Source organism: Podarcis erhardii (assembly GCF_964252035.2).
Source record: "Podarcis erhardii genome assembly, chromosome: 4".
NCBI classification, from domain to species: domain Eukaryota; kingdom Metazoa; phylum Chordata; class Lepidosauria; order Squamata; family Lacertidae; genus Podarcis; species Podarcis erhardii.
This window is the reverse complement of record NC_138508.1, coordinates 46056051-46071091: the sequence shown is the minus strand read 5'-3', so window position 1 is coordinate 46071091 and position 15041 is coordinate 46056051. Positions and strand designations below refer to the sequence as shown.

At 40.0% G+C, this 15041-nt stretch overlaps 1 long non-coding RNA gene across 1 annotated transcript in view; it reads right to left on the bottom strand.

Annotated features, from left to right (window-relative positions):
* LOC309340034 overlaps positions 1-14709 on the bottom strand; it is an 85138-nt gene extending 70429 nt beyond the window's left edge. Inside the window, exon 1 of the long non-coding RNA XR_014155731.1 lies at positions 14663-14709. This is a non-coding gene — a long non-coding RNA (uncharacterized lncRNA). The remainder of the gene's footprint in view (positions 1-14662) is intronic.
* Between the last annotated feature and the right edge of the window lie 332 nt (positions 14710-15041).

Below are 15041 nucleotides of genomic sequence, written 5' to 3'. Positions count from 1 at the left end.
GGACATTGCCAGCTGAAGAAGGATGTGAGAAATTGACAGGTCTCTTAGCAGTGATTGGCAAAATGGAGCTTCCTGCTCAGATGCAGTGTACCTCTGAATATTATCTACTGAGGATAACCAGTCAAGGGTTGTTGCCTTCATGCTCTGCTTATGGCCTTCTGAGTCTGTTAGAATAATTATATTGATGAGATTGACTCTCCTTGTGCCCTTCTGAAATCTTTAGAAATTGAAAGAGAAGTTTAAAGGATTTCAGTAAGGTTAACTTGGGAAATTTGATTTCTGTAAATTCCAATGTGGCCTGTTCTGCATCTCCCAGACATGTAAGGAGTGCAACTAAGATTTCTCCAAGATCTGTGCTATGATCTTTGCCTCCAAAGCATACAAAAATGCATTAAAATGTGTATTTTAGGATAAATTCTATTTAGAAATGCATACACTAGCATAGCATACATATGAAAATATGCATTTTGTGATATTATTCAAATTAAGAGAAATATTTAAATACAAATGTTCATGAGTTGTTGTCTTTTAATCCCCACCCCACCCCCAGGCAGATTAATGCAGAAATGGGATGGAAGAAATTTACAAAGGAGCACATGTGAAATTGATACAGATTGGAAACAAATTGATCTCCATTCCAAGATTAACATAATTTCTCAGAAATTATGAGTTCTGGGTAAAAAAATGCACATTTCTTATTTAAACCTACCTTCTGATTATTACAGACCAAAGGCTTTATGACAAGAGAAATCCTCATGTTCATGTGAACACTACCACTGATATCCTGGGTCTTGCTAAAAAGTTTCCAGGATGTATATGCCACCAATGCCAATACTTTGGCAGCTGCTGTGCTAAACTACTTTTTTAGTCAATTTCAGAAAGATAAGTAATGTTTTAAAACAAGGCTTCAGTGAACATTTTCTTCCGTACTATTAAGTTTGACTTTTTGTAAGTGATTGCTTTCAAATAATAGGTTTTCATTGTTGCTTCAGATCTATGACTCACAAGGGGCATTACTGTATAAAAGATAAGTATAATTTGACAGTGCAGTAATTATATTTCAAAAATAACATGCAACATTAAGTCCTTATCATTAGGGATGTGTGTTTCGTGACTGTATGGCATAGCATGCTAGAAATCCCATTTCCATAAGAAATATGCAGGAGCACTATCCAAAATATTCAGTCTTACAAATATTTTTAAAGACCTTTTACTGTAGTATTCTTGCATTATTTCAGGAATCAGAAATGAGGATTTAATGTTACAATTTACACAAAAGCTGCATGCTTGTTCTGCATTGTAGGTTACGGGTGCCCTCTGCTGTCTGGAAAATGCCTTTCAATTCCATTTGCTTTCTAAACTGTGGCAGCTTCCATTGTGCAATGATTTGTTTGATCTGAAATATATTTGTGCTTCTGTTAACAACTGGATAACATGCATATTCATTTATTTGTTTCATTTATATTCATTTGGTGTGCTTTCTTTGGTCAGTATGTTATTTTTAGGTATGACTTACACAATATTTGTTGCCATCTGCATATTGAAGACTATACAAGGTTTATTTTCCAGTTGTTTTTGGAGGATAGGTTTACTGAATTTTCAGCACCAAAGTGACTGCTCCGGGGTCCAAGCCTGGACAGTGTGTATTAAAGTCCTGGGCTACCCAGATGACAAGACCCCCCTCTCAGCCTCACTGATGAGGTCCAAAGGGAAGCAGAGCAATACGTTTTGCACCAACTTGGCTACAGGAGTTCCAAAAGGAGGTGTGCAAGGCACCATGCAACTGTCTTAGGGACTTCACTCTTGACTTGTGTAGGGTTTACTCTTTAGCCTTTTCTTCTCCCAAAGATGTCCTGCAGTGCAGCAGGTACAGATTGTTCCTCAACGCTTTTCTCATGAATGAATGAATGAATGAATGAATGAGTACAGCCACAAGGCAGTGTAGATTTTGGATCAGAGTTTTCCTTCTCCTAGATGGGCTACCTTCCCAGGTTGACAAACCCTATCTACCCCTCATTTCCCTCTAAGGCAGGCATCCCCAAACTTGGCCCTCCAGATGTTTTGGGACTACAACTCCCATCATCCCTGACCACTGGTCCTGTTAGCTAGGGATGTTGGGAGTTGTAGTCCCAAAACATCTGGAGGGCCGAGTTTGCGGATGCCTGCTCTAAGGCATATGCAGTAACTGCCTTCTTGACCATTGGACCCACTATTGGTCTTGTCCACTCAGTCTGCCAGAGTCTTGCATCAAGGCTCATCAAGAGTTTCAGACTTTACTCTCATCTGATTTTGTCCACCAGTCAAAACCATTGCCTGGGTTGTGGCCACTGTGGTATGCTGACAGCTTCTAGCAGCCACAGCTTCTAGCAGCCACAGATGAGAGCTGAGTGCAGCGTGGGGTCCATTGGTGGAGGAACTACCCAGAGGGAGCACAACATCCCAAACCAGAGATATTGCTGCTCCCCAACACCTCATACACCCGAGAGTGGGGTAGGAGAATGAAAAAAGCACTTGTCAGCTAAACGTTTCAATGCATATTTGTTTACCTATTTATCACAACTTTCTGAAGTCTCTGCAGCTGAATGTTTTTACACAAGTGAGGGCACTGAAAAGACTCGCATTTTATACTGTGGATTCTTGCTGAAAATGTCAGGAAACATGAATTAGATCTCATATGCAGATCCCTGAAAAGGGATTTTGAGCAGCTTGAGCAAGGAATTCCACTTCAGGAGATCTAGGCAGGTAGGAAACTGGATGCATATTGGAAAAAGCTCTGACAAACAGTTTCTATATACCACTGGGGGCAAAAGCTTCAAAGCAAATTCCAAAATTGATTGGATACAGCCATCAGCTTTACCGTTTCCTATAACCTAGTATAGCCCTGTGAGTACTCAGCAGGATGGGCCAGTTCCCATCCTGATAGGATCTTGTTACTTTTGTGGAGACCGTTTTACACTGTATAATTCTCAGGCCAATATAATTGAATTAGACTCTTGATTAGTGGGCCCATCTCTGCAGGGGCACCCTATTGTAGTATTGGATTGATTGGATTACATGCCAAAGCCTGTGACATCACCTCTGTTGAGGTAATCCATTTAACTAGTTTGACATTTTTTTTCATGATGTTTCTAGCCTTTCTACTTTCCTTGCAGAGGAAATAATAATGAAGCCATTTAAAAAGCATAAAGGCAATTCTGGAGTGGAGCATCCCCCAGGTTATTGTAACTAGCAGCCCAACAATAGGATGTGGAATGGATAACCCTTCCCTGATCTTATCCAGGGAAAGCTATATTATCTTGGCTTCTTGGTTTGAAACATTACACTAAGAGTTTGTAGCTTGGTTTCTTGGTGTTGGGTGATAGAAAAAAGTACAGTGGTATCTTGGTTGTTGAACTTAATCATTTCTGGGAGTCTGTTCGACTCCCAAAATGGTTCGAAAACCAAGGCGCGGCTTCCAATTGGCTGCAGGAGCTTCCTGAATTCAATCGGAAGCCGCGTCGGACATTCGGCTTCTGAAAAACAATAGCAAACCGGAACACTCGCTTCTGGGTTTGTGGTGTTCGGGAGCCAAGCTGTTCAACTACCAAGGTACCACTGTACTCCACTGTCCCACAGATATCAAGTGCAGCTCCTAGCTTCAGGTGCCAAGAAGTGCCTCCAGAATCTCATTATTTGGCAGGATAGATTCCAGCACATTCCAGAAATTCGGGTTTGTGTGGATTACAGTATTCTGTTATCCTAGGGGAACAAATCCAGTCTTTCTTTTTTTAAAAAAGTAAAGTGACAGAATTTCAGTGAAAAGTTTGGCATGAATAAATGATTAATTGGAAGGGGTATAAACACCCCACAAGCAAATCATTATGAATGTTCATTGCCATCTAACTACCCACAAAGAAATCAGAACAAGTGCTCAATAAAGACTAGACATAGTCTAACCTCCATGTAAGCATTGTGCAAGCAAATCAGAATGAATAGCATAGAGTCAACTGGCCTCTAATCACCATACTCCTCACTCTGTGGTTCACCACTGGGAGATGTAGGTCAGTGCAAGCCAAGTAATGGGAAAGTGCCAAGTTCAAACATACATGTTAGGAATAAAGCAGTCTTTCATCAGTCTCCCCTGCTCATAGTTCCCAGTGGCATTATGAGAATGACATTTTAACAAGGAAAATTGGCAATCCCGTATTCAATTTCTCTGACTATAGGTGCCTGAAGAACTTGCATGAGCTGTAAGCATCTGCTTAGAAAAGAAGGGGGGAAGCAGTCCCTCCCCTTATCAAAAAAATATAGCATACCTGTTGCTCCACTTATACTGGAGCTCCTATTTTTGCTATGAAGATCATATCACATTATATATGCAAAGCATGCAGTTACTGATATAAGACAATTGGGAAGTATCTGCTTGCTTATTGATCTCTTTGAGTGCTTAAATGTTTTTCAGGCTGAATCTATTAGCTCCTCATTAAAATATCTGGTATGTGAACAGCTTACTGGTTGTGCTCTTTAAGGTTGATTACTTGCATACAGCTATACATATACTGGTATGGAACTCAGATACCCATTACTTTCACCACCATATCATAGTACTGATTTAAAACAAATACACAAACACTAAGTGCTCACATGCAAATATGCTGCCCATGGCAGATACTGGTTAGCAGCTTGAAGCTTTCCCATGGAACGACAATAGTGGCATACTGTTAATTTTCCTTTATGCTGAAAGAAGAAGAAAAGATAAATAGCCGTGTGTGATTTTCTTGCTATTGAACCATATTTCCCAGTATGTCAAATAAAATGTATACACCATGCCTCTTAATATGTTACATCACTGAGTGAGGCAAATAAAAGCTGTAATGAAAATAAAGCTATCTTTTGCTATTGATTCTTTCAGGCCATTTCACTCTGGCTTTTCATTTACAAGCCACAGCATTTGTTAATGCACTATTTGTTTTCATCACTCAGATATTGAATTCCCCAAGACATCCCACCTAAAAGAAGGTCGGTGCCATTTTTTTGTATTTGTACAAGTATTGCAAAGACACTTGTCTTGCTTTGTCCATAATATAAAGTACATTACAATGCCCTGCGCCTATTTCGCTTGAAGATGTAGAGAAACAAAAATTATTCTCTGGCTTTTAGACAGAGGCACAATATGTCATCATCTGCTTCCATTAGAAGGGGAAGAGACTCTGAATTCAAAACATCTAATGGCTGTGGGAGCCATTCTAACTGTCTTTGTTTATCAGCAAAACTAATTAATACTTTCTCATATAAAGGCATTTAAGAATCTATCTGGAGACACACATATTCTCTCAAACTATTCAAGAGGCAGAATACACAGAGAGACATCATGTATTGCTATATTTTGCACCTACAAATCCATATTCAAAACAAGTGTCATATTCTTTAGTTTTCATGTTAATTTGAACTGAAAGATATCTAACTCTGAAGGATACCTAGGTATTCCCACTTTCGCCTGAGCAGACCAGGTTTTCCCTTGCTCCTTATTTTGCATAACAACCAAGTGCCAGAAGAATTAAAAGTAGGTATTAATCAGCTGACATATCCTTAAACATTAAAGTTGATCAAACTTGGCACTAAATTATCATCATTTTATCTGTAGAATGTGCTTCAGTCTTTATACTTCCAGTATCTGTTGATAGTTGATCTCGTATGAAGGGATGAAGGCAACAGCAGGTGGTTTAATATGTGGTTTAAATAAAGTAGCAGAAAACTGGATCCTGTCATGGGCCAGGTTTGAAAGGTGAGCATGTAGGCAAAAAAGTGTGTCTGTGCTTCCCAATCAGCATATTATTGGCAAATGGACTTTGCAGGCACTGTCAGCCCACTGAGCTCTGGTGCTGGCAAACCCCCTCTTGTTCAAGCCTCGTTATTTACCCCACACCTGTAGAGTATAGCTGTAGAGCACACTTTATCTGCAGGACAGATGCACGTGGCTTGTCCAAAATAAACCCCCAACCCAAATGAGGAGAGCTAGTGGGCCTACTTAGGTGAGAGGTAAGTCTGACCCAGGGTGGTGCTGTGGGTTAAACCACAGAGCCTAGGACATGCCGATCAGAAGGTCGGCGGTTCGAATTCCCATGATGGGGTGAGCTCCTGTTCCTCGGTCCCTTCTCCTGCCAACCTAGCAGTTCGAAAGGACGTCAAAGTGCAAGTAGATAAATAGGTACTGCTACGGCGGGAAGGTAAACGGTGTTTCCGTGTGCTGTTCTGGTTCGCCAGAAGCGGCTTAGTCATGCTGGCCACATGACCCGGAAGCTGTACGCCAGCCCCCTCGGTCAAGAAAGCGAAATGAGCGCCGCAACCCCAGAGTCGGTCACAACAGGACCTAATGGTCAGGGGTCCCTTTACCTTTAAGTCTGGCCCAGATTCAGGTTCCTTCTATAGATGCAAGATGCAGACATACTTTTGTTACTGCCCTGATGTTCCTGCTTATGAGCCACACTTACATTTAGCTACTCTTTCCAGGCATGGTCTGCTATTTAAAGCTCCGTATCCAAGTGCGCTCTCTCTCTCTCTCTCTCTCTCTCTCTCTCTCTCTCTCTCTCTTGCTCTGGAGCTTTCCCCGGAGAAATCCCAAATTGAGATTTGCTCTGATTTGTGGGTAAAGCTCAGACCAACATGCCCCACCCCCCAAAAAACACCACTTGGACACAGAGCATTAAAGCATGGAGCTCTGCCTGGAAAGAGCAGAACAAAAAGCAAGTGTGGACAAACCCTTCTATTGTTTGTGCCTCTTGGAAGAAAGAATCAGTTACTAAAAGCTAGATAGTGGTTGAGACTGCCACCTTGTGGACATCTTCACAAACCTCCAAAAGCACTTTATATTCTAGTCTTTAAATGAACGAGAATGTGAAGAGATTAGGCAATCCACTTAAAATAATGATTAAGTAGTCATAATTTGTCTATAGTAAATGAATAATAAATGTACAGTAGATTAATTGTTAACTCTCTCCTGGTATAGGGTTTGTTATTTGGTGGTTCTTCCAAATCAAGAAAGGCTGCGTCCCTAATACATTTCTCTTGCATTCACATCAGAATGCGGAGAAGCAATGAGAAAATTATGCAAGTATAAGAATGCTGTGTCCTCATCACGGGGGGCACATGTTGCGGTGAGATCACCAAGACTGACCTCACCGTTTGTGTGGGTGGGATCATTTGGATAGCCACAACAACCCGATTGGGTCCCTCGGTTGCTGGGGTAATTCTGGCCAATGGAGCTGAGAGAATTTGCAGCTGGGGGACCTATTTAGACCACTGCACGTTGTGTCGAGCTTCCTCCTAGTGCCTCATGCATTGGATCACCCGCCCACCCTCCCTATATTTAGGGTCTTGCTATGGCCTTGCTATGCCGCCGTGGGTCATCTGCTTTTGGGGCAGGGGCCCAGTAGGAACTTTCACATTTGGCTGATTGGCTGGTGCCACTTGGGTTTCGCCTGCCGCATAGCAAATTGTCACAACTTTGTAAGGTTTGGCAGTTAGACATTGGTTCAAGGTGTGGTGGAGGGGAGGTTGTCACACCTGCCCCTCCCAATGTGCGATAGGGTATTCCGTTAAATGAATCCAGGTGCTTGCCATGCTTTTGTCTGATACCCTTCCAGGGGTTAGAGCCACACCAGAGCACCTGGGAACAGGTTGCGTCTGTGGTAGGACCAATGCTCCCCCAGTACGTTTACCCTTACTGATTTCTGCCAGTGTCCAGTTGTCAGTGCTGCCCTGCCAGAGGTGTAGTGCAGCTAGTCGAACCAATGCCTAAGCAAACCACTCACAGGAGCTAAGCCTACTCTCAAGTAGGACACTGGCACAGGCACATGCCCGACTGGCATGTTCTCTCCCTCCTGGTTGATCATTCGGGAGCATCAAAAGCTTTCTTGAGCCCGAACATCACAGCCACCAATGCCAACAGACACTGGCACACTTTGCAGCTTGCGTAACAGACCTCAGCAACTCAGGATTTTGGCTAATCTACTTTATTTACATATAAACACACACGGAACACTGCAACATGGCTTCCTCTCTCTCTAGCATCACAGAGCAAAGAGAAAAAGAACAAAGGACAATATTCCCACTTCACGGAACACAGTAACACAAACATCCTGTCTCCATCATGTCCCACTGTGGAGTCAAAACATACACCATCATGTGATAGACAAAAATCCCATGACTGCAATCATGGAGCAGGAATTCTAACATCACATTCTGGAATCAATAAAGTTGTGGTCAAAATTATGCCAATAACCTTAAACTAATATTGGTGTCAACTATGTCTTTTTTGGGGAGGTCTTGGGGGTCTTCACACACAAGGCAGCACTGGGAAAAATATCCACATCAGCAAAGATCCTCTGAAATTAATAATTGTGACTAAGGGGTGGTACACCGGCTACAGTACTAGCTCAAAACCCTTCTCAGACATTAAATTAAGTGAATTTAGAAGGTTGCACCAGAGTGTTGGATTTTCGGCACTTTGGCATAACCTCTGACAAACCTGGAACACCAGTGGCAGATGAGAAGGCGCACTGAGTTCGTCAGCACTCTGGTCCAGCACTCTACTGAAGAGCACAGCATGTCCTCCCATCCGCAGCGGGCACTCTGGGTTCATGGAGGAGGTCAATGGTTGGGAAGGCTGACCATCAGAGGCCTCCTCCATCCCCTCTACATTGGGAGGGCCTGGCCCCCCTTGCCCAGAGATTTTGAGGGGGCCAAAGACACCTTGGTTTCCAGGAGTTGGCACTCCTGCTTATTGGGGTGTTTTGGGTTTTCACCCCTGTAGGATGGGAACTAGAGAGATCCACTGTTGCAGAATTAGTTTACTATTTTTCTGTTTTAAAAAAGTTGCTGTTTATACACAGTTATTCCGGCACAGTCTGATGTGGAAATTTAATAGTTTGCTCCCAAGGAGAGTGGGAAATCAAAATAATGAGTTCAGGCTGTTTTGTTTTCTCTTTGTAAGGTTCTCCATCTGAATGCAGCTCTCTTTGCCGAGAGCACATGTATGTTAGAGGCTTTATTTAATAAAGCAGTGTGTGCGCGTTCACCAGGCTTTCCCCTGAAGCTTTTCATAGTTCTAAATGCATCTGTTAGAAGGAGGTGACACAGATGGCCTAGTGGGGAACAGCAAGCACATCAATTGCAGAGACAGCTGTTTGCCTCCTTTCGTAGACAGCAGAAAAAAGTTTAATAGCAGCTGTCAAACAAAGATAAAACAAATGAAAGCCAATAGAAGAAACAAACACAGGGTGCAATTATACAAAAAGCCACCAAAGAACAATCTTTTTATCTTGCATAAAGATTCATTTGTTTTCAAAGACTGTAGCTGTTTGATAATACAGTTTTGGTTTCTATTGGCCAATTTAAGTATGCATTCTTGAAACTGCAAAATCTCTCTCTTTTTTAAGGCTATGAAAATGACTGAGCCAAAGTTAACCATCCTTGTCTTATTGGTTGCATTGGAGAGAGTTAAATCCACAAGTAGACATCTCATTGAAATGCTAACGTCTCGCTGCATCATATCTAACAATTAAGGAATATTTGGCATGTGAGCCATCTCATATGAGTTTTGAGTCCTGCCCTGAAGTAAAGGTTCCTACATCCAAGGTCAAAGCCCCATTCAGCAGCAAGTGAAAAAACATCAGGGACAGTGAAAGCAAAAGAATAGATTTATTTACACATCCATAATATTTGTGGCCACATAGCTCCAGAAGTGGAAGAACTGGGGAGAGGTATAGAATCCCAGTTCTAAGACAATTAACACATGGCAACCTAGTAAAGTATTAATACTCAAATACCACTGAATAATGCACCTGATCATTCACAATGCAAATGAATGTCTGAGATCTTATGCACATTCCATATCACCTGACTCCTTCATTAGGATAAAGATGCAATAATGCTGAATTACTTAACATGTCACATTATTATTTTTTTAGAAGGAAGAGCTTTGCCCCTACAGTATTAAGAAACACAGGTTCTCACTTATAATAAAGCTCTTTTTGACCGTTTCCCCCAATGTTATTTTTGTTCTAAAGATCAAAACAGGATAAAAATTTCTTGCAGCTCTGGTTAATTTAAGACTAACTTGTTCCATTGATTTCAATGGGATTTAGTCACTGTAGTCTGATTGGCACCTCTGTCTGTGAAGGATAATGATATCACTATCCTGTTTAACTAAGGATGGGTGAATCTGTCAATCTCAAAACAAAATAAAAAAATTCCTTCCAGTAGCACCTTAAAGACCAACTGAGTTAGTTCTAGGTATGAGCTTTCGTGTGCATGCACACTTCTTCAGATACACTGAAGAATATACACACTTCTTCAGATACTTCTTCAGATACATTCTTCAGACACACTTCTTCAGATACACTTCTTCAGATACACTGTCAATCTCAGTTTCTCTTTGCTTCTCATTTTTCCACTCAAGTCCAGTCATCAATTGCAGACCAGTTTGCATTTTTTTATAATAAAAAATTCAAAAAACTCCCAGTTTTTGCATGCAATTTTGCACAATACATACATTTTTGCAAAACATCTTCTCAAATATAATGCATTTTTGTATGTTATTTTCAAGAACATATGCATTCAGATACACACCTGCCTCTAATATACACATGTTTGTACACATTTTTAATTGGGGAACTGTATAGCTAAATTTGGAGACGTGTTAATTTTGAAAAAGAGATATATTTGGGTTCACATATTGTTCAGGTTAGCTTTCATTAAAATGTGAACCAAACCAAATTCTTCTTCCATCCTTGAAAAATAGGCAATCAAGCTTGGATTTGCAATAATGTCACTAATGGCCAATGGACTCAGTTGAGAGTACAGTTGCAACAATTAGTCACATGGTCAATAAACGTTAGTGTCACTGAGAACAAATGGAATAGACAGTGAGTGCAACCTTCGGAAGTTAGGAAAATAGACAGGTAAATTAATATTGCTGGAAAATGGTGAGTCATTTTGGTTGAGTCTCAATAATGATAAACAGTAGGACAAGCAGTCTACTTCTAGGCATGAAAGCCCCCTTAGATTTAATGGTGTTTGCTCCCAGATAAATGTGCATAGGGATTCATCAGTAACCTTTGTTGGGTATTTGCAACAGGAGAACATGTCAGTAAACATGACAGTGACATCAAATATGTGGTAGACAATGGTGTAGTCAGAACATCCTATTTTGTATTTTAAAAATATAAATGTTAATCATTCTCTATAATATGATTAAGGCTGCAGTCCTATACATACCCCATTGAGCCAAATTACATGTATAGAATTTCACTGTATGTGGTGTTTTAAATTTTTTTGAGATGCTGGAATTCAAATATTGATAAAACTGCCATGGGTGCCAGCACAAAATGGTTGCTATGAGCAGCAAAATAACAGACGTGTCAGTATTCCATACTGGTATGTTCTGTCAGAAAAATGCCCTGGTTTCTGCATGTAATTTTGATTGAAGTTTACAATTGTTCTCACTTTACAACAGGGAATTCAGTCTGAGGGACTATGAATTGCCTAAGGGTATAAAATGACGTATATGACTGAGCAAGGATTAAGTAGCATAACCTGATTTATTGCTGCCTTCAGTTGAACAGATTAAGTGAATCATTATATATATATATAATAACCACAATCTTATAATAAATGATGAGGACTTGTCTCTGCAGTCAGCTCTTGCTCCAACATTTTTTCCATCAAAACTTTCATTAAAAAAATGTTACATGTCTGGGATTTAACAATAGGGTGCAAATGCCTTACCTGTAGCTTTCCAGGTGTTATCCCCCCATAGGCTCCAGAGAACATGGCCAACACTTAGGGATCGTGGAAATGGTAGTCCAGCATTTTGGAGCGCCACCTGTGCAATAGAGGAGGAATTTCACCTTTCAAAAGATCCACCCTGGGGGCTACCCAGCATTAGGGATAAAGTAGAAATCAGGTTTTTGGGGGGAGAAAAGCAATGACAAACTAGACAGCATCTTAAAAAGTAGAGACATCACCTTGCCAACAAAGGTCTGTATAGTAAAAGCTATGGTTTTCCCAGTAGTGATGTATGGAAGTGAAAGCTGGACCATAAAGAAGGCTGATCGCCGAAGAATTGATGCTTTTGAATTATGGTGCTGGAGGAGACTCTTGAGAGTCCCATGGACTGCAAGAAGATCAAACCTATCCATTCTTAAGGAAATCAGCCCTGAGTGCTCACTGGAAGGACAGATCCTGAAGCTGAGGCTCCAATACTTTGGCCACCTCATGAGAAGAGAAGACTCCCTGGAAAAGACCCTGATGTTGGGAAGATGGAGGGCACAAGGAGAAGGGGATGACAGAGGACAAGATGGTTGAATAGTGTTCTCGAAGCTGCCAGCATGAGTTTGACCAAACTGCGGGAGGCAGTGGAAGACAGGAGTGCCTGGCGTGCTCTGGTCCATGGGGTCACGAAAAGTCGGACACGACTAAACGACTAAACATCAACAAAAAAATCAGTTTTAAGGATCCATCCAAGTGTCCACAAAAGTTATATGCAAAGTATGTATATTTATTTCTGAAGAAATTTTATACTATTTTATTAAAATATTTTAATTTTTAAATAAATGTTATTATATTATTTTATAATATTTAAATATATCTTATACACATATATGCATTTATGTATGTATCTGTTTATTTACTTGTTCAATTATCCAATAATATGTGTGTCATATGCATATAATATGCATAATAATGAATTGTTAGCATTTTTATTCAAACCTGAAAAAAGGGATGATACTGGGATTAGGGGGAAAAAACACATGCAAATAAATTTGTTACTGAAATATGCAGAAAATTCCATTCCCTATCCATCATATTGCATCATCGTTCGTGGGTGACATTGAGATTAATATTCATTAGAAATGTAGAGTAACCTTAAACTGAAGCTATATTTTGTTAATCTTCTGGGTTCCCATATTAAACATTTAAAAGCGTATGATTTATTCTTTATTTTCTGCATTAGTAATAGAATTTAAATGAAAAGTGAAAATAAGAGGATAACATGCATATTAATAAAGTACATTTGCATATACATGACAGCTTCTAAACTATAACAACGATAAGCTCTAACAACGATAATAAACACATCTAATTAATGTGGGAAAACACATCTATGTTTGCATCAGGAGCATAATCTAAATGGTTTGTTAGAATCTTTATCTATTTTTCTCACCTTGTCTTATCATCCTTCCTTATAAGCTATTTAAGTGGGGGAAATATACGTTAATCTACTATAGTAAGCAATAATCAAGAAGAGGGAAAGTGGAAACCTAATTGTTTCAAACTGCCCAGAACACATTTCTAGTCATATTTTGTAAATAAAAGTGTTCACATTCTAAAAATATAGACAAAGTGTGATATCCAACATTACTCAGACTTGGAGTAGACCCATGGAAATTAATGAATTTCAGAAACGTGTTCATTGATTTAAATGGGTCTGTTCTGAGTATAATTTAGTTAGACATCACACATAAAATGGACTCCATTAAAATGAATCTAATTGCAAATCAATCATATTCTATTGTTTTTCATTGTATTGTTTGACATATTGTGATGTTACCCTAGCAACAGGAGGTAATTAAAGGTTTCTTGTAAGTGAGAAAATGCTTTTTTTGCAACTTTTATTGAAACTGTGCACTGCTAACCAAAGTCATCAGAAGAGATGGATAAAATAGCAGTTTTAGCACATGAAAATACAATATTTTGCCAATCTTTTCAGATGACTTTTATTGGCTTTCCACATTTAGTTTTGGGGCTTCATTTGAGAACTACCAAAGCAGGCCCAAAACATGCAGCAAAATAAATGTGTACAACATTCTGTTGTATCTTTTCTCAACATACTGGGTTGGATAAAGACTAGCCCTGGCCAAAGTATTTGGCCCACCCAGATTGCCTTAGTTTGTGATTTGGAGCAAAAGTATCTCTTGACTGGTGGGTGGGTGTGTCTGTGTGCAAATATCAAGAATCAAGTACAGTGGTACCTCGGTTTTCGAACGTCTCCGTTAATGAACATTTCGGTTTTCAAACGCCAAAAACCTGGAAGTAAATGCTTCAGTTTTCAAACACACCTTGGAAGTTGAACTTCTGAGGTGGCTTCCGCTGAGTGCAAGATCCTGTCAGCTGTGGAGTCCTGTCGGCTGGGAAATTGCACCTCAGTTTTTGAACGTTTCAGAACTCGAACGGTCTTCCAGAGGAACCACAGTATTATTATTTTTGTGGGGAGGTGTACTGCATTAAAATACAAAGATGGCAAGTGTTTTTTCTTCTTTCTCACACACTTCTCCCATCCAAAAAAACACTTCACCTTGCTGTTGGCTGAAGTTTACTCCACTGTGTTCCTGGGGGAAAATGTGTTAGGAAGATGAGAGAGTAACCAAGCTGCTGCTTAAATAAAAAATAAAAATATTTTGCCACCTCAGATTTTAACGAAAGACCTGTTGGCTTTTTCTAAGTACTTAAACGGTTTAGGGGATCATGGACTCCTATTGGAGCCTCATTATGAGTGAAAACTATTTCAAAAGTAACTAATTTGAGCTCATTATTTGCTGAACTGCTAAAGTCATTGTAAACCCCCTCTCCCAAAAGAATTGAGTCATACTGAGAAAATCAGTCACAAAATTTGTAATCTTACTTCTCTGGTTCTGACCCGGTAAGGCAGCTCTATGTGCAAACAAGCAGTATCATATTCTGCTTCCATCTTTCATGAGCTGGAAAAAAAGGAAGGAAGGAAGGAAGGAAGGAAGGAAGGTGAGCTGGTAATTCTAACAACCTAAGGCAATTGCATTTGCCAGGAACATAAAGTTGGAATGAGCTTCTGAAGCTTCATGAGAATACTTTAATGCACTACATAATCTTACAGAGCTTACCTAAGTAGGTCTGAAACCATTTTTGCGTATAGCAACACTTCAGAAATAGAGGTTATTCAGTAGATGAAATTATCGTATTTAGTATGGAGCCATTTTTTATTGAAATAAAAAGCATATTCAAACCCCTGGAGTGTGGCATTAAGG